This window comes from Halichoeres trimaculatus, unplaced genomic scaffold (assembly GCF_033239565.1).
Source record: "Halichoeres trimaculatus isolate MK-OKI-2021-1 unplaced genomic scaffold, fHalTri1.1 fHalTri1_scaffold_20, whole genome shotgun sequence".
Lineage (NCBI taxonomy): Eukaryota > Metazoa > Chordata > Actinopteri > Labriformes > Labridae > Halichoeres > Halichoeres trimaculatus.
This window is the reverse complement of record NW_027437198.1, coordinates 6,844,292-6,863,850: the sequence shown is the minus strand read 5'-3', so window position 1 is coordinate 6,863,850 and position 19,559 is coordinate 6,844,292. Positions and strand designations below refer to the sequence as shown.

General features: G+C 40.1%; 1 long non-coding RNA gene across 1 annotated transcript; it reads left to right on the top strand.

Moving 5' to 3' along the window:
* The first annotated feature begins 14,923 nt into the window (after positions 1–14,923).
* LOC141809892 (uncharacterized) lies at positions 14,924–16,751 on the top strand. Its single transcript, XR_012600022.1, has 4 exons — positions 14,924–15,169; positions 15,248–15,340; positions 15,420–15,470; positions 16,279–16,751. It is a non-coding gene; the product is annotated as an uncharacterized LOC141809892 (long non-coding RNA).
* Positions 16,752–19,559: the final 2,808 nt, after the last annotated feature.

The following is a 19,559-nucleotide window of genomic DNA, read 5'->3' as shown; positions in this document are numbered from 1 at the left end:
AGGAGAGCACAATTGCGAGCTTTTAGAGCCTTTCGTTCAGATGCCATCAGTCCAACAGGCACATGTTAAAGTTATTACAGCGCAAACATGATATATTTGAAAACTGCTTGCCCTCAGTTCTCTTTAATCTTTTAATACCTGGAAAATTTCCCCTGCATTGCTGACATCATCCAAGATGTTCAGCCCCCAGAGGCTCTGTGGTGGTGGAATTCAGGGGAAGGGTAGGGATACTGAATAAATACTTTGATGGAAGTTTCGCTGCGTCCACTCCCCCTCCCTCTTTTCTTTTTTTGGCTACAATTGCTCCATTCAGCCCTGTTATTTCTGATCCCTTGGGCAGTGCAGTTAGGTCAGCTCACAGATCTAATGGGCCATCAGCTGAAGGACTGCTAGTTACAGAGCCAAGCTTTATGACACAGGTGTGACCCACCTACAACCACGCCTGACAGGAGCCCATGGCTTTTGCAGTCCTGGGTGGGATTCCTGTTAAAAGTTTTGCCTATGGGACATGATGACAGGTCAGACGTGAGAGATGCTTTGCTTATGTCTTTTATTAGGGATGGTCTATTGATAACCATTATGATATGCTTTTAAGTAAATCTTTTCCTTTACATTAAAGTTGGAAAACACTGTGGTACTAAAAAAGGAGACAGGACAATAAAAAATACTGGCCCCACCAAATCAAAGAGTCTATTTTCAGTGCAACACTCCTAATGCACATGCACTGTTAAAAAAATGTAATTTTACAGTAAATGTCTGTAGTTTTTTTTTTTTTTTTTTAATGCCTGTAGATTTACAGATATTCTCACAGTCAAAAAAAATCAGAATTTTACAGCTATTTATCTTTAATTTTCAAAGTACATTTCTGGTTTTCAAAAATATTATACAAAACTGTTAAATTACAGAAATTTTCTGTAAAATGACATCCTGGATGTTCTTTTTAGATATAATGCCATCTGAACCCTGTACCCTCCCCACTCATGGTTGCAATTCACTGTTATTAAAAAAAAAAAATGTAAACGCACTGGCAGCAAAGTTTCCAGACAAATACTGTAAAATGTCAGTAAATCACTGTAAAAACATGGAACTAACTGTAAAAATACAGGACTTGATTTTACAGTTAAAATGAATTAAAACACAGTATTTCATAGTTTATAAATGTCCATTATACTGTAAAATAACGTATAAATTCAGTCAAAACACATTCAAATCAGATTTATTTAAGGTTAATCTCTGTAATTTTGAGGTATAAATTATTTATTCTAGGAAACAGCCAAATGAATCTACAGTCATTTCCTTTAAAGATACTATTTCCCCCCATGTACAACAACAAATTTGTAATGTACAAAAACAAACTGTACGTAAAACTTAAGATAAAAGTCTGCAGATTAACAGTATTAATATGTAATTTTAGAGAAAAATACTATTTTTTTTACAGATTTTCCTAAATTATTATGTTCAAACAACTTTCATTTAGTGACAATGCAAAGAGTTCTGCAGAAAAAAAAAACGTTATTTAACAAAACAAAATACTTTTTGTTGTGACGGTGTTTTATAACCGTGAGTGAGGAGGGCAGATGATTTCAGTCATCTTCGTGTCATAACACGAAGATGACTGAAGTTGTTGTGATTCATAACAACTTCAGTCATCTTTTGTCATACTGACCCGAAATCATATGTTTCAACAACAAAAGTGCAAAATCACTTTTTACAGTGTGATGACTTTTGGAGAACGTCTTCATTTGAGCAGCAGTCTTCAACACTTGCACCATTACCCTCACACTGTGTCATACCTTTGTCTGGTGCTGCCATGTTTAGTTTTCCATTCAGCTACCCGCACTCCTCCTGACTACTCCAGACACTCTCTTCTTCCTAGCATCCCTTTGGAAACAGAATCAATCAGCTGCTCTTCCTCAAGGTTTCCTTCTGTTTGCAGAGGGACCGAGAGGAGGATCCGAGGGAAGCCGGTCGGGCCTCCACCAACACTGCTGCTGTCTGTTCAAACAGTCAGAGAGGAGCTCCCACAGTCAGATATAGCTTTTATATGTTTACACAGGGCAGATAAAAATCATCTGGCTGTCAGGGAAGGCTGTATAAAAGATATGTTATTTCTAGGGTTCTATAAGATCAAACTGAAAAAAGACACAGTTGGATCAACTTAAATTATTGCTTCAATTGGTCACACCTTAAAAAATTAAGTTATTTTATATGAAGTTAATAAGTTCAATCAACACAATTGATTAAGTTAAATGAACTTGAAAATTTGTTCTCAAATCAACATTTTGCATCAGTCCAACTTGAGGTTCTCAGTTCTTTCAACTTAATAATTTGCAAAACCTCAAAGTAAAATCTGATAAGGTGTTTTTATACTTTATTGCACAATAAAAATGTGACAAGTTGAGCTTTCTTAAAAGAATCTAGGAAAACAATTGCACTAAAGAGGTTAGTAAATATAACTAATAGCCTTAAGTTGAGTTTACTCTCTGTCTACCTGTAAAGTTTGCTTTACAGCCTATTGATTTGACTTATTTCAAACCGTGAGTGAGGAGGGAATGCAGTGGATATTAGACCCAACTGTACATAAAGATGTTATTCTGCCAAGAGCACAGGCTTTCTGTGCTCCACGTGGCATGGACCATGTACCTTTACGCATCTAATGTTTTATACTTTAATAAATGAGTAGTGTTGATGGGTTAAAATTATGATCAGAAATGACAACCTGGGTTTTGTCTTCAGTATTATTCAAATTACCATTACTAAGAATAGGAGCCCTCATCGCTGTAGAGCGCAGCCAGCTGGTCCATGCCATGGAGCACAGACACACTGTCCCTGCGTGATATCTTAATGTGCAGCAGGGTCTCATATCCACAGCATTCCCTCCTCACCCATGGTTTTTCCTTTTGGGTTTTGCAGATTATTGAGTTGAAACTACTTAAAACTTTAAGTTGGATTGATGCAAAAATGTTTATTTGAGAAGAATTTAAATATTTAGTTTATTTGACCTATTAAGTTGTGGTAACTGAACTTGTTAATTTCATTTCAAATGGCTTAATGTATTTAGGTGTGGCCAATTGAAGCAATAATTTAAGTTGATCCAACTACTTCTTTTTTTTAGTTGTAGCAATGTAGAATCTCAAGTTAATATGATCCACACAAATTCATTGGAAACTTTAACTTAAAAATATTGAGTTGGATTGATTACAAAAATTACATCACTTCAACTGATTGAAGATTCCCTTTTTTATAGTGCAAACTGGTCATGTACAGAGCTTTGACAGTGTGATGGAAAAACCATACAAAGGTGGACCGTGGATCACATTTCAGTAGAGCTCATTTTTAGTCTAGAAATCACAGAAACATCTTCAGATTGTATCATTCACTGACACTCAGGATGAATCCCTTAAGAGGAATGCACTTGACATCTTTATTTCGGAGAAAATTCTTTTTACAAACTCAAAGCAGAAGCAGACTGGAGGTGAAATGCCATCAGTTGAAAGAGAAATAGAGATGATTAGATACACAGAAAAACACATTTAAAAAAAAACAAAAAACTTTTTCATATTTGAAATGTGTGATGAGATTAATGTGTTCATGAGCATGAATGTGGCTGAAACGGTGGAAGAATGGGGTTAATGTTTGTGCCCATGTGACTCAGCTTCCTCCACAGACACACCAACAGGACCAACACACTCTCTTAAAAAAAAATAAAAAAAAATAAAAAAAACTTATATCACACATCCAGTCCCTCAGCACAGGTCTCACAGGTCATTGCACAGACATTGTTCTATGAATGGTTATCTTGCGCCATCTATAGGACATAAAGGTTTCTGTCTTTTTCACAACTCCAGCCAGATTGGCACACGAGCAGATGTAAATGCACATTTTAACCTTCCTTAGTGCTGCGCGTACACACACACACACACACACACACACACACACACACACACACACACACACACACACACACACACACACACACACACACATTTTGCAAAAATGACTGGGTAAATGAATGCAAATGTAAAGCTAGGCTCAGTATGTGTCTGTCTTTCCATAATTCTGTCAATATTTGGTCCAAAAAAGAGAGACAGCATTCAGCACAGGTCTTCCTGGCCTTTGAGCCCCTCCTACCCTGAACAGTTCGCAGCTTTTCAGTCAGATTTAATTTTCCTAAAACATTTACCCAGCCGATTGGAAAGTTTTAAATAAACCTGAATGAATACAAACACAGTCTTACGAATAAAACAAGGACTTCCCTAAGAACGCAGAAGCTAACACTTTTTCTTTTGTGTGCTCCATTCGGCAGTAACGTTCCATGTGCCTACTTTTCTGTTTTCCTACTCTGAATAATTTGGATTTGTGTACTGTGTTAACGACAGCAGGGAGGGAATGACAGGAGAGAGGTAAAAGAAAAGGTCAGGCAATGAATGGCTCTTTAAATACTGTGCTTTGCGACACAGCTCACATTAAAACCTGTTTTCTTGCTATAAAACTGTGTTTTGCATTGAGAGTGTTTCACTTTAACAGTCTTCAGTAACGTGTCACATTCAGGCAGTTCATTGTAAACTACCGGCATGGTGCTTATCTTTTCTTTTTTTTCTCAAATTTCTTTTTTAATTTGGTTCCCACTCGTTGATTTTTACCTGTAACAAAAGCTACTATTTACAGTCTTACAGAAGAACATTTGAAGTGGTACCTTGTTATAATGAAGTCTTTAAGCTTTCCTTCATGTCTGGTGTTCTTGTTTTCCTTGTTTGTGTGTTTCCATGTTCAGACTTTAGTGTTTCCTGTTTTATTTTGCTTTGGTTTGGTTTAGTTTTTGCCCCCTGCCACTGTGTTTCCCATCTTTCAAGGATTTTTACACTGTGAACCCCAAAGTTCAAATTACAATTGGATCAAGCTATGAAAACTAAAATTTTGTTTGTAAGTTCAATTTACTCAAATGTCTGAGTTTTCAGTGTTTAAACTGATGATTTCTGAGTGGATTTAACTTTTGTTACTGTTTAAGTAAGCACAACTTAAAAACATTAGTTTCTGTGACGGTGTTTTGTAACCATGATTTAAGAGGGGATACAGTCAATATGAGACCCTACTGTACTTGTAGAAGTGCAGCAACGGCACAGGTTATCTGTGTTCCACATGACACTGACTGTTTGTCTGTGCATCACAGCATGGACCAACTGTCTGTGCCCCTTGTGACTTCGATCAGCCGTCCATGCGCTACGTGGTGTGGACTAGATGTCTGTGTCAAAAATGCACCCCGTGCCCCCTGAAGAACAATATGTCAATGTACAGCAGGGTCTCATATCTACTGCCTTAACTCCTCACTCACGGTTACTAAAGTTGTGAAATTAGAGCTGATTTCCGTTGTCATGGCGTTTGTAACCATGAGTGAGGAGGGAACGCTGTGGATATGAGACCCAGCTGTACTCTAAAATGTTTTTAATTTAGTTGTTCAGAGCTGCTTTAATTATTTATTGTTAAGTTTACTTAATTCATAAGGCAAATTTATTGATTTCACACCTTTCAGTTTTGAGTAAGGTCAACTTATTATTAGTGATGGTGAGATGAAGTCTCATGAGGCACCGAACCACCTGAGCCAAGTGGTTCGAGAAAGGGTTCATCTCTCGAAGCTTCATTTGCTCATGAAACCACCTGCTGGTCAGGCACATAATCACAGGCAGTTATAGCTTAACCACATAATGTGTGATTCATTGAACTTCTGTGCCTGTTTTCGCTCATGGGAACGACTGTTAATTACAAAAATAAAAATAAAAAAAATATTCAACCAAATAATTTCTCTACATAAATGATCATATATGCATATAAAACAGCATTTTTGAATATTCTGGGTGTAAATTTCCCATAAATGGTAGTATCAATGATATGGCAGGTTGTATAATAGTGTTTTTCTGTTGCTCTGGGGAAATTGCATGAGCTCAAACAGGCAGAGCACAGTGAAAGTGTGGAACTGGGGAGCACTGAATATGCTTATATGGGCAATATAATAATATACAGTACAAGGGAGATTTTACTCATTTTCATTTTGAACAAACGGTTCTTCAACTGTTTCAAACTATTTTCAAACTAAAATCGCTTTCCCAACTCTGGTATCAACACTATCAGTGACTGATCAACTCTATCAAAAACCTACATTTTGAATGGAGCCTGATGGGCTTATGCTGCTGTCAAACCTCGCGGTAAGCTCTGAACCACTTTCCGAAGCAGTCACGTGGTACAGTCAGGCAACGAGGCTTTGGACGTCATCATTTTTTGCTCCTCCTCCTAATGAAGCAGGCCTCGATACGCGCTTCACAGGATCGCCCCCTCCTTTACTCGATACACGCTTCGAAGCCCCGGCACGTCTTGTAACATCACTACTTATTATGTGTTACAGTGATATGCGACATTTTTTAAGGTTATTTAATAATTTGCTTTGTAACAAATAAGCATCAGGTTTATTTGATTAAAGACATTCCGTAGAATGATTTTCCATAATAAGTTTTCATATTCCATTACTTAGGTTTTTTTTTATTAAGGTAACCGGTTTACAAGCATTTTTCAAGTAAACTCAACTTATCTGGGTTTACAGTGTTGGGTCAACATGACTCTGAAATACATGTGATATAAATCAAAGAAACAGCAAAGCCAGTCTCTTGTTTATACCTGAAGCTGGGTGGAGAAAACTCTGCCCAACTGCACCTGTATCTTCTTCCATGTCTCTTGACCTACCCTCTTTAACCCAGAGACAAATCTAAAGTCCTACTTGATGGATTTGAATGGAACCAAACACCTTAAGCAGATAGTGAATGTGTTTCTTTTCCCTCCTGAAAGAAAAGAAGAAAGGCAGTGGTTAATAAAAGGTAGCATAATATCAAAGCGTGACAGAGCACTGATGTCATGGTAAGTATCAAGCCAATGATTGACAGGAAGAGTAGGATCATATCTGCTCCTTCTTTACGTAAGAGTTCCCAAAAGCTTTTTGTGACACTCTGCTTTCAGAGAAGGAAGTATAGACACTGATTGAGAATAAACATTGGACATATTGAAAACATGCTATAAAGTGTCAGAAAGAGCTGCCAAGTACAGGATACATAGTGTCTGTACCTTGTAATCAAAGCACTCCTCTGTTAATCCGTTCCATTCATCTCCTTGATAGCAGAGGAATTTTGTTGTAATAGCACGGTACGGGCTCTCAGAGCAAACTTGACAGCTGATAAAACCTGAGAGCACTGCTAGGCGTGAGAGACACTGAGAACCTTGCCCCAAGATGGTCATAATTGTGTGATGTGGCAGTGCATGCTGGTGGGCTGAGAGAGGAGAATCACAGACGGGCTTTGGAAGTTGTCTCACCACGCCCGGCGGCAGACGAGCCGATGCCCGAGCTCTCACACTGGGAGGACATGACCGCAGACTGTGCACAAGCCACACAGAGACGCATGACAAATCAACAAGCGCTCAATAGTTCCTTAGAGGGCTGTCACCACCTTTTATATAACTCTGCATTTGGAAATCTTGAACCAAACGCAACATAGAGAGACAGATTGACATACTGTAAAAAAAACAGCAAAAAAACGGTAAAAGCGCTGGCAGCAAAGTTTCCAGACAAATACCTAAATTCCAGTCAAATCAATCTACAGTAATTACCTGTGAAAATAGAAAGTTTTCCCATGTACAATTACAAATTTGTAATGTATAAAAACAAACTATACGCAAAACTAAAGATAAATATCTGCAGATTTACAGTATAACTATGTGATTTTAGAGTAAAACACCATTATTAAACAGATTTTTCCTTAATTATTACGGTCTAACACCTTCAATAAAGTGACATTGCAAAGAGTTCTGCAGAAAAATACTGTTATTTTACTGAAAAATACTTTTTGTTGTGATGGTGTTTTGTAACCGTAAGTGAGGAGGGCACACAGATATAACACTCTGCTGAACATTTAAGTATTTGCATTGAGCATGCTGCCTGTGCAACACTGCATGGACTGGCATGTAACTCAGATATCATCATCATTAAAAATTGACCAACATAGCAAAGACCATCAACACATCTTGTTTATTAAAAAAACAAAACACAATGTGAAAAATCACTGGGTACAGGTGGCACTTAATGGAGAGAGCTGGTCCGCCGCCTGGCGCACAGACAGCCAGTCCTCCCCCAAAACCACACACAGCTGGTTTGCTCCTTGGGGCACAGATAGCTCGTTTGCACCATGGAGCACAAACATCCTGTGCCCCCTGTAAAGCAGAGTCTCATATCCACTCAGTGTGTCCCCCTCAGTCATGGTTACAAGCACCGTCACAATAGAAATGACTTTGCTGTGAAATAAAATGAAAAGTTTTTTATTGTCTCTGATCAAAAAACAATTCATTCCTGTATTTGTACTGTATTTTTACAGTGTTTTTTATGTAGTTCTTTGTTACAGCTTTTGACTGTAATTTTATGGTATTTGTCTGAAAACTTTGCTGCTTTTACCACTTTTTTTTTTTTTTTTTTTACAGATTTTTATTTTTACGGTGAAGTCCTGTATTTTTACAGTTATTTCATGCAGTTCCATGTTTTTACAGTGTTTGACGGTAATTTTACAGCATCTGTCTGGAAACTTTGCTGCCACTGCTTTTACCTTTCTTTTTACAGTTTTATTTTTTAATTAGTGAATTGCAACCATGAGTGAGGAGGGTACACGGTTCAGCTGGCCTACTATCTTAAAAAAAAAACCATCCAGGATTTCATTTTACAGAAAATTTCTGTAATTTTACAGTTTTGTATAATGTTTTTGAAAAACAAAAAAAAAACTCTAAAAAGTAAGGGTAAATAACCGTAAAATTCTGTTGTTTTTTTTGTTGTTTTTTTTTATTCATTTGTTTTGTTTTGTTTTTGACTATGTAAAATTACTGAAAATATCTGTAAATCTACTAGCATTTTGTTTTTTTTTATAAGAAAACTGGAAAAATCTGTTAAAAATTACAGACCATTTCCTGTGTAGAGGGAGCAAAGATTTGTGTCTTTTGATTCTGGTCATTCTTCAGGGTTCATCTTTGGAGACTGTTGTTGTAATTTAAATATCAAAAGTGTCTCAAAAGTTAGAGGATGCTGTCTTTATTCATTACGAACACACAAGCAGCCGCTGGAGGATGGATGCCTGTTGGAAGATGGGAAAAGGGACTGATGTGGGAAGGTGTGAGGGGATGGAAGAAGAGCCACAGGGGAAAAGGGAAGCTGTTAACTTTCCAGGGATACCACAGAGCTGTGAGACAGCCCTTGCTTTATCAACATTAGTTCAGTCTGCATAATAAGTATGAGATGTCCTGTGTGTATCAGCTTTCTGCTTAAAGAAGTGGTCATGCTGCAAAAGTCTAGTTTTTATCTAAGCTTCTGTTGTCTATTCATTTTCAAATCCACAGAGTCAAGGTGACCACAAACGTCTGTACTGGTGTTTGAGAACTAATCTGTCAATAGGAAAATCCCTCTTTGCTCAGCATGGGTTATATTCAGACCTGGGAAGTGAGGTAAAGTGAGGTAAATAAGTGCCAATAGAAGAGCTGTTGTGCAGAGACGGGCAGGGCACACCTGGGAGACTGCAGCTGACTCAGGCAGCTCAAAACACAGTGTGACTGCCAGTCTGTCTTGTGGGGATGTTGTCTTAAAGGGACTGTTGTTTGACTTGCTCTGAGATGGTTTGTTGGTTTACAGAGACTTGGTGAAGCTTTTTCCTCTGGGCAGGGTCACGGAAAGGTCTCGTCACCTGGGCTTGGCACTAGAAGCAGCAGGTTGATCATCAACAGACAGTATGACCTGCATTATGATGTCCGTTTGTTTGATACTGTTTGCAACATAGTGGAGTAAAAGAGCCGGGAAAATTAGTCAAATTCTAGAAAACATGTATCCAACAGTATCCAAAAATGTTGACTGTTACTGTAGAAATTAGATTTTTAATTGTCTTGACAAGGGATGGGTACAGAGTTAGGTACTTTTATTGGTACCGACCAAATTCTGTCTGCGGTACAGAGTACCAATTCACATAAAATCAAATGGTACCATATTTCAGTTCCTAATCGCATCCTTGTGACTGTTAGGGAGTGGAAAAGTGGATGATTTTTGATGCTGGACATGAACACAGCATTGCAAGTTTATAAATTGAGAAATAAATTTGTTAATTTGAAAAGTGTTGAGATTTTATTATTATTAAACAAAAAAACACACGAAAGTCCCTAAAACTGGTACCACTGTGTACCAATACTACTGATTGCCAGGTATCAGGCACTGGTACCGTATCGTTTCAAATGTGAAAGGTACCCATCCCTAGTTGTGACAAATTTCTGCTAATTCAGGAGCCAGCCTCAACCTGAAATTTAGTGAAATGCAGGTTCTAACACCTCAGCACTCCCAGAGGTTGGTGTTGAGCATTCTGGTCCTGGCATCAAGATCATACACTGTATAAATATAAAAATACATAAATAAAAGTACTGTATACTGCTAGGTGCCACCCTGTTGGCTATGGCTGCCTTTTGCAGCAGCCCTCCCTTTTTTGTCTGTTTCTTGTAATTTTTTTGTCTCTTTTTTGTAATCTTTGGAGTGGATCATTACTTTGTATGGTTCATTTGTTGGTCATGGACACCAAACTTTTTGTGGCTTCAGCGATATTTTTTTTACTACTTTTTCTCCTGTGTTTGTCTGGAGATCCTACGTGTAACCTTGACTGCATTGTTTACATGTGAACTCAGCTGTTTGCAGCCTGTAGCATGTCAATGCTAACTGGTGTAAGGCCTGATGGCTTCCCAGAAGGTGAGGAGAAGGAGGTAAAGACGACGTGCTGGTTCTCAGGTATGAGCTAAGAAGTGACGACATGGACCTGTCCTTCCATCCATTGTTATTGGGAATGTAAGATCTATCTCCAATAAGAGGGACGAGCTAGCCATGCTAACCCAGCAACAGAGGGAATACCAGAAGGCAGAGTAGCATCATGCTATTCACAGACATGGCTAACAGAGCTAATATCAGACACCAACACCACATTGGAAGAGCTTCACCTGCTGCGAGCAGACAGGATCCAGGAGACAGAGATGGAGCATGACTGAAGAAGCTCAGTCCTGGACCCTGTGGAGGTGGAGGCTGGCTAAACTAGACAATGATGGACAAGCTGTCATCATCTATTTTCTAATGGAGCTTTTTGCACTTTCTTTACACTTTCTTACTTTTGTTTTCTTGATTGCTGCTGTGACTTCAATTCTGTTGTACTTGTTACAATGACAATAAAGTTCAATTCTATTCTATTCTATTCTATTCTATTCTATTCTATTCTATTCTATTCTATTCTATTCTATTCTGCTCTAAAATGCTCAAGATGTCTAACAGTGTGCGCCACATGAATTTTTATTGATTTATTTTTAATTACAGATGATATGACAAAACATTTCCCGTGAATTTCAACAGTATGTACTTTTGGCCCTGTAAATGCAAACTTGTAAGGCAAGAGCAATGTTTGTTGTTTTTCAGTCCATACATTCACACTCTGATAATTAAAAAACAGATTTTATTGAATCTCCTGTGTCCAAATGTGACACTTACACTTCTTTTCTACAATGGGTTGTCTAATTCTGCCCTCTAGTGTTTCTGATTTGTATTCTATCTTCTCCCCTGTGCTTTGGTTTTAATGTGATATTAGTTTCTGCAGCAGCTCATACGACTCGCTCTATCTACTTTTACACTCTCTGTTCAGTTCTCATACTGCGCTCATTCACAGTTAGTGTTTTAGGCTTCAGGTAACATTTGGATATGTTGTGCATTATGGTCGCCCCCAGGCCAACATCAATGAGATATCTCATCTCTGAGACATTTGTTCCTGTTTGTTTCTTCTTTTCCCCATTGACTGTCTCCATCATTCCAGTCTTTAAGTGTAAGTGCCTCAAACAAGCAGTAGGGGTCAGCAGTGTGGCAACAATGAGAGTTGTGTCTGTGGTGCTACAGACCTGATCAAAATCCAAAGAGCATTTGAAAAATTGCTAGAATTTACCTTTTACACATTTGGATCTTAATGAAGTTTTAAGTAGAGCTACAATATGAACAAGCATGAAGGGGGTGTGTGACAAAAAGCACTTTGAAAAAGTAGTTTATTGAAAATAACAAGTAAACTGAAATAGGCTGTTAATCAGCTGATTCTCTTCTCTTCATGCCAGTAACATTGAAGCCATCTGGACTGTCAAGGTTACATTTTTTTCATCAGAGAATAAAACTTTTTTCCACCTTTCAATGTCACATGTTTGATGCTCCTTGGTAAATTACCAACGGGCAGTTTTGTGGCGTTGAGGGAGACGAGGTCTTCAAATTTGTTTTTTGTCTTTGAAACCCTTTTCCTGCTGATGCTGTCTGATGGTTATTGCTCTGCAGTCGGCACCAGTAAGGGTCTTAATTTGGGTCGAGGACCACCCTTTGTCTTGACGAACAGCCAATCAACCTCTGGCTTATGCAGCTCAACGATCCAACCATGTTTAAGAAGAGCCAGCTTCTTAGCTTTAGCTCCTGGGAGGGCATGACCGTGTGAATGCCTGACAGAAAATGAACATTTTGAGCAGATTTTGGCTTTAATAGCCTGTGGTCGTAAACTTTTGATCAGCTGATAAATAACCTATTTCATTTTTTTTGTTTGTTTGGTTGAACAGTATTACAGAGAAATGAAACTACAGCCCAACCTATTCAAAGACGCACTTTTACGGGAATAAAAAACAGGTCGAGCGGGTTTATCTTTGATCTTTTATGGTTTTATGAATTTGATAACAGTTTTCTTGTTTGATGGGGGTCTTTGCGTCATAAGAATAGATCAAAATCTAGCCTTAGGACTTGTGATAGGCATGTGACTGTCAAGGAAGTAGGTGAGCCTCAGAATAGAATAGAATAGAAAATACTTCATTTATCCCTGAGGGGAAATTCAGGAGGATTCAGAGCAGCAATCAAGAAAACAAAAGTAAAAAAAAAAAAAGTGTATAGAAAGTGCAAAAAGCTCCATAAGAAAATAGATGATGCCAGCTTGTCCATCATTCTCCAGTTCAGCCAGCCTCCACCTCCACAGGGTCCAGGACTGGATCCTGTCTGCTCACAGCAGGTGAAGCTCTTCCAATGTGGCGTTGGTGTCTGGTGTTAGCTCCCTTAGCCATGTCTGTGAATAGCAAGATGCTTCTGCCTTCTGGTATTCCCACTGTTGCTGGGTTAGCACAGCTAGCTCGTCCATCTTAATGGAGATAGCTCTTACGTTCCCAATAACGATGTATGGAAGGACAGGTCCATGTCGTCACTTCTTAGCACCTTCTCCTCACCTTGTGGGAAGACATCAGGCCTTGCACCAGTTAGCATTGACATGCGACAGGCTGCTAACAGCTGATTTCACATGTAAACAATGCAGCCATGGTTACATGTAGGATCTACAGAAACACAGGAGCAAAATTGGTAAAAATATCACCGAGGACAAAAAATTTTGTTCCTGTGACAACTAGTGAGCCATACAAAGTACTGATCCACTCCAAATACAAAGATGACAAAAAAAGAGATTAAAAAAATTAAAAGAAACAGACAAAGAAAAGAGAGCTGCTGCAACAGGCAGCCACAACCAACAATGCAGCACCTTGCAACTACTACTAAAGTAGATACGCGTTAGGTAGCCTGATACATTAAGCACATACAGCCTGTGGCCCCACAGCAGGCCCTTATATCCACTGTGTTCCCTCCTCACTCACGGTTACCATATGCCATCGCAACACAAATTAATGTCTAATGGTAAAATGCACTGAAAAAGTTAAAGTAATACTACAAAACCTTTTTTCTTATTTAAATTTACCTCGAAGATTTGATTGCAAACAACTCTGGGCTAACAGTGCAGAACAAAGAACAGTTTGTTGTAAAAACAAAACAAACATTGCAACCATGACGGAGAAGGGGGCAGCATTTGTGGAGTACTACCTTGTGTTTCAGGAGTGTTTCGATGACAGTTACTGATGGGAATTACAGCTCTTTTTAGAGAGCCAGCTCCTTTGGCTGAGCTCACTTAAAAGAGCCTAGTCTTTTGGCTCCCAAGCAGCTCCTCAATTATTTTTATTGCTTAAATTAATTTATTACCAACAATAATGTAAAATTGTATGCAAAATTAAATATTGATGCAATCTCACTCTACAGCAGTGTTTTTCAACCTTTTTTGAGCCAAGGTGCAATTCTTTCATTGAAAAAATCCTGCGGCACACCACCAGCTGAGAATGTGGAAAAAAAGAGCTTATATTAACAATATAAGTGTTATATTGTTTATTTAAGCTTTTTGTTTGACATTGAAGAATGACATTATATTATAACGCCTTGAATAGGAATCCTATAAAAGAAAAAAGGGTTTTATAATCTTTCATATTCATACTCACTTAGTGTGAAACCTGGGCCTGTTTGGATGAACACAGAGCTGATATCCTGGCAGGAATTGATGAAAGACACACACGAAGCTCTTCCTCCATAGCTCTCAGTCTTTCTCTGTTTTTAGTTTTTACAGCAGTCAGGCTTGAAAAGCTAACCTCACACAGGTATGTTGTGGAAAATGGGAGCAATGTCAAAATTGCTTTGTTGGCCAGCATGGGGAACTCCTTGGCAGCGGCCAACCAAAAACTGTCCAAAGGTAGATCTGCAAAACGTAGCTTGAGACCGCGATCTTGTCTCAGTTCAGTTAGTTCCTCCTGCTCCTGTAAAGTCATGTCCTTTCCAACAGCTGATGCTGAGCTGACTGGGGTCCCTAACCCAGTCAAGGCTCTCCGTGGAGGCTGAAGAGAAATAAAATGACATCTTCTCCTCAAGAGTTTCAAATGTTTAACTATTATCTCACACAGTGCAGCAGTATTAGCATCTTGCCATTTATTGGTGAGGGGGAACATTTCAAGATTGCCACTTTCCACACGTTCCTGCCAGAGTTACACCTTTGAACGGAATCCATTTATTTTGTAGCAGGATGAGGTGTCTCATCTGTGTTTGGACACAAGGTGTCACCCCGTTGCCTTGGGGGTTCCTGTCATCCAATGACCTGACAGGGGCACCCTATAAAAGGGGGTAGTAGCGGCCCCCCCCTCCCTCTTGCTCTGGCCATTCTGACCGCTTCCGGGTCGCCTCACGCCTCCCCCTCACGCTGCACCGGTGCAGGTAAGTTAGCAGTGGCTGCTAATAGTGTCCGTCATTAAATCTTCATGCTGATCTGCCTGTAATTCGGCCCGTTTTCAGATCTAGACGCTCTAGACTGCTGTCATTTTAGCGCAGTTGCACTGTGCACCTCTCGCTCCTCTCCCTCCTGGGTGATCGCTCGTGGCCTGCTCGGTATGTATGTTGTCTGACAAGCCTGTACTTTTATCCTCCAGTGCTCCGAAATTAATAAGTGTTAAATTTTACCTGACAGGGGCCGTGTGAGCCGTGTCTCCCTGGGGAATTCCAGCGGTGTTAAATTACCGTAAGAAATCGGTTTTTGATCCTGCTCTGCTTCTGCTTGTCTCGCCTGTGCGGCTTCTCCTGACTGCTTCGCTGCCTCACGGCTAACTAGCCGCGGCTACCCTACGTCTGCGGTTACAGCCGCTCTGCTTCTGTGACTGTTTTACTGTCCTGTCCTGCTTCGGCTCTGCGTGGCTATCACGCCTTGGTGCTCTGCTCGGCTGAAGCTGCCGCTCTACTGCTCCGCTGCTGTTCTGCTAAAAGGCTAAGCCTGTCGCTATCTAGTAGCAGTTTAAGAACAATCGTAGCTGGTCTGCGAGGCGGACCGGGCCAAGCAATAGAATTATTGTGTATGTTGACTTTCGAAAGCCCTGTGCGCTGGACATCACCTTTTATTGAGTCTGATTAGTGGGTTTTCTTTGTTAGTTAATTTGGTTTATTCTTTTTCCTGAGTTTCTTTAGTGTTTTTCTTGCTTTATCTTGTTTACATTAATTGTTTGCTTTTGTGTTGGGTTCATGGGGAAACATTTTTTGGGTTAAATTTGTTTCCATGAATTAGTGTTCTTTTCTTTAAACTTTCTTTTGAGCGTAAAACTATTGGTTTCTTTTGTTTTGAAGTAGTTAACTCATTGGTTACTTTTGTTGGTTTATTTGTTTCTTTTCTTTAGGTTCTCCAGTCGAGTTTCCTGATTCATTTTGTTTACTTAATAATCTGTTTTTGTTTTGGGTTCATGGGTAACATTTTTTAGGTTAAAATTGTCTCCATGAATTATGTTTTGATTTTCTTTTGAATGTAAACCCATTAATTTTTCCTCTTTTGTCTGTTTCAGTTGCTGAGTGCCTACGGTGGTGGCCCCTGGTGTCCTGGTGGTGGTTCCCCCTTTGTGTGTGCAGTTTTCCCCTGGTTTTGAGTTGATCAATAGATTTTTGATTTGTTGCACGAGTGATTAGGGTGTTTTCTTTCCTGGGATTCCCTCACCAGTCCTTGACCCTTTACACTGCTGGTAAGCCTCAGCGCCTGGAAACAGTACTTTTCTTTTTTTTTCCTTCTGGTGTGTTGTCAGTGTGTTTTATTGGTTGTGCTTCCTTTTTTTAAAGTGTTAAATAAATTGAATGTTTTTTTTTAAATCTGAACCACGTCTCCTGCTCTCCATTACGCTGACGAACCTGGGTGTCTTAAAAATTGACTATTTGAAGTAATTCTTTGGGTGAAATTCCCAAAGTGGCGTTGCCGGACCTTAAAATCATTGTAGTAATATCTGTTGAGTCAATTAGCTCCCCCTAAATCCTCGAGCTGCCACATTTTATCTGCACTTGTAAGCAGGTTTTCATTTCTGCCTTGCATTCGTGTGTTCAGTTCATTCAGATGATGAAAAATATCTGCCAGGTATGCCAGCCTTGCGCACCACTCATCACTTGCAAGCAGCTTTGAGTAATCGGACCCCTCATTTGTCAGAAACACTTTAAGTTCCTCTCGCAGCTCATACACACGGGCCAGCACCTTGCCACGCGACAACCATCGGACCTCCGTATGAAACAGTGAGGCTTTATGCTCCGCCCCCATTTCCTCACACAATGCTGCAAATATGCGACTTTTCACAGGTTGTGACTTTACAAAGTTAACCCTGCGCACAACATCATCCAACACAGGAACGAGGTCGGCTGGTAAAGTCTTGGCAACGAGGGCTTCGCGGTGTAAAAAACAGTGCGTAATGATCACATCTGGATTTTTTTCCCTCACTCTGCTTACAAAGCCTTTGGTGCGCCCGACCATGGCTGCAGCTCCATCAGTGCAGACACTCGTGCAGTTTTCCCACGCAAGTCCTCCTTTTTCCAGATATTCTGATGTGACCCGAAAAATTCCCTTTCCTGTTATTTTTTTCTGGCAAAGCTTTGCAAAATAGAAAGTTTTCTCTGATTGTGTCTCCATCCGCAAAACGCACATTGGCCAAGAATTGAGCATGTCCACGTATATCAGTAGACTCATCAAGTTGCAAAGCAAATTTATTACTGATACGGATCTTTTCCAAAACCACACTTTCAATGTCTGCAGACATATCATTAATATGTCTGGAAATTGTGTTATCTGAGAGAGGGACTTTGGCTATCTCTTTAGCCGCTTCGGGTCCGAGCATCTCATTTACAATGGCTTTGCAAGCAGGAAGTATTAATTGCTCTGCCACAGTGTGGGACTTTTCTGCTTTAGCCACAAGTTCAGCGACATGGTAACTGGCTCTAAGGGCTCTCTCATTCACCTTAGCAGTTTTTGTCATGAAAGTTGCCTGTTTCTCCGTGTGTTCATGTAGGAAAAATGTAGAAATGTAAAAAAATACTCCATATTTTTGTTTTGAAGTGAAGGGTGTTTCGTTTGGAGATGGCGTTTAAGCTTACTTGGGACCATAGCACTGTTGGAGAGTTTTTCACCACATACCAAGCACAACTGAGTCGAAGCCGTTGCATCTCCGGTAAAAGTAAATCCAAATGAAAGATAGCTTTCGTTGTATTGCCTCGCGCCAGAAACTTTGCTAGACGTCACCGTCTTTGCTTTCTTTTGACCTCCACTCATACAAGGGCCTTCATATGGGTCCAAATTTTGTCCAGGGTCCAGTTCAGAGTCATCATTTTTCCTTTTCAAAAACGTATCCATCACTGTCACTGTCGTCCTGCTATCCACAATACCACTGTCAACGCCACCTGCCGCTGCGTCCATGAGTCACTAATTCGCTTGTCTCCAAGCACAAGGCAATTAGCTACCTGCTGCCACCTACTGGTATGGAAGAGTAAGCCACTACTACATGATTACTCTGCCAGACGCTAGACCGCACAGGCACACATATTGATAATTTCCCACAGCACACCTGACAATGTCTCGCGGCACACCACTGTGCCGCGGCACAGCAGTTGAAAACACTGCATTAGAGGATAATTTGGGCATCATATTGAAAGGTGCAAGTTTCAGAGGAGCTGGCCAACAATCCACTCGCTGTCACCAGGGGTGCATCTGGACATAACTTTGTAAACTTCTGTTTGTATAATTGGTACAAACCAATTAAGTACTTTTTTGTGACAGTTAATTAAAACTAAGAATAAGGAGCAAAGTCAGTGCAGTGAGACCCTACTTTGTATTAAGATGGTACTTGATGGCCTCGGTCCAACTGTCTGTGCTTGTTGCGTGTGGACCAGCTGTTTGTACTTGACTGGCATGGACTGGCGGTCCATGCCAGTGGAGTAGTTGCTCCATTTGCTCCATGTGGCCCAGCCCATGTAACCAATGATTTTTACATTTTGTTTTATGTTAATAAAACAACGTGTTGACTGGCTATGCTTGTTTTAAACTGAAGTGTTTTAAGATTACACATCTGGTCCGTAGTGGTGCTCAGACAGCCAAACATAGCTCAATGTACAGCAAGGTCTTATATCCACTGTGTACCCTCCTCTCTCACGGTTCAAACATCTTACCTGAGTACAGGGATATCAAACTCATGCCAGGGAGGGCCAAGAGGCTGCAGGTTTTCCTTCAAACCAAAAACTCCACCAGCTGATTCCACTGATTACCTCACCTTCAAGCAGAGAGGGACTAATCAGTGAAACCAGCTGGTGAAGTTCTTGGTCGGAAAGAAAACCTGCAGTGTCTTGGCCCTCCATGGCACGAGTTTGACATCCCTTAGCCAGAGGATCTGATTGTCTGTCCGTCAAGAGGGTTGTTCTTAGACCCAAATTAAGGCCCTTCTTTTATCAACTGTTGTAACAAGTTAACATACTACATGTAGTATGTAGTAGGACAGTGTCACCCAATCCTGGTCCTGGGTACCCCCTGCCCTGCATGTTTTGGATGTCACCCCACTCCAGCACACCTGATCATATGAATGACTCGTTATCAGGCTCGAGCAGAGCTTGATGACGAGCTGATCATTTGAATCAGGTGTGCTGGAGTCGGGAACATGAAAAACATGTAGGGCAGGGGGTCCCCAGGACCAGGGTTGAGAAACACTGCAGTAGGCACTGTCTCCATGATTCCAGTCTTTAAGTGTAGGTTCCCCAAACAAGCAGAAGGGATCAGCAGTGTAGCAACAATGAGAGTTGTGTCTCTGGTACTGTCATACTAAAAATC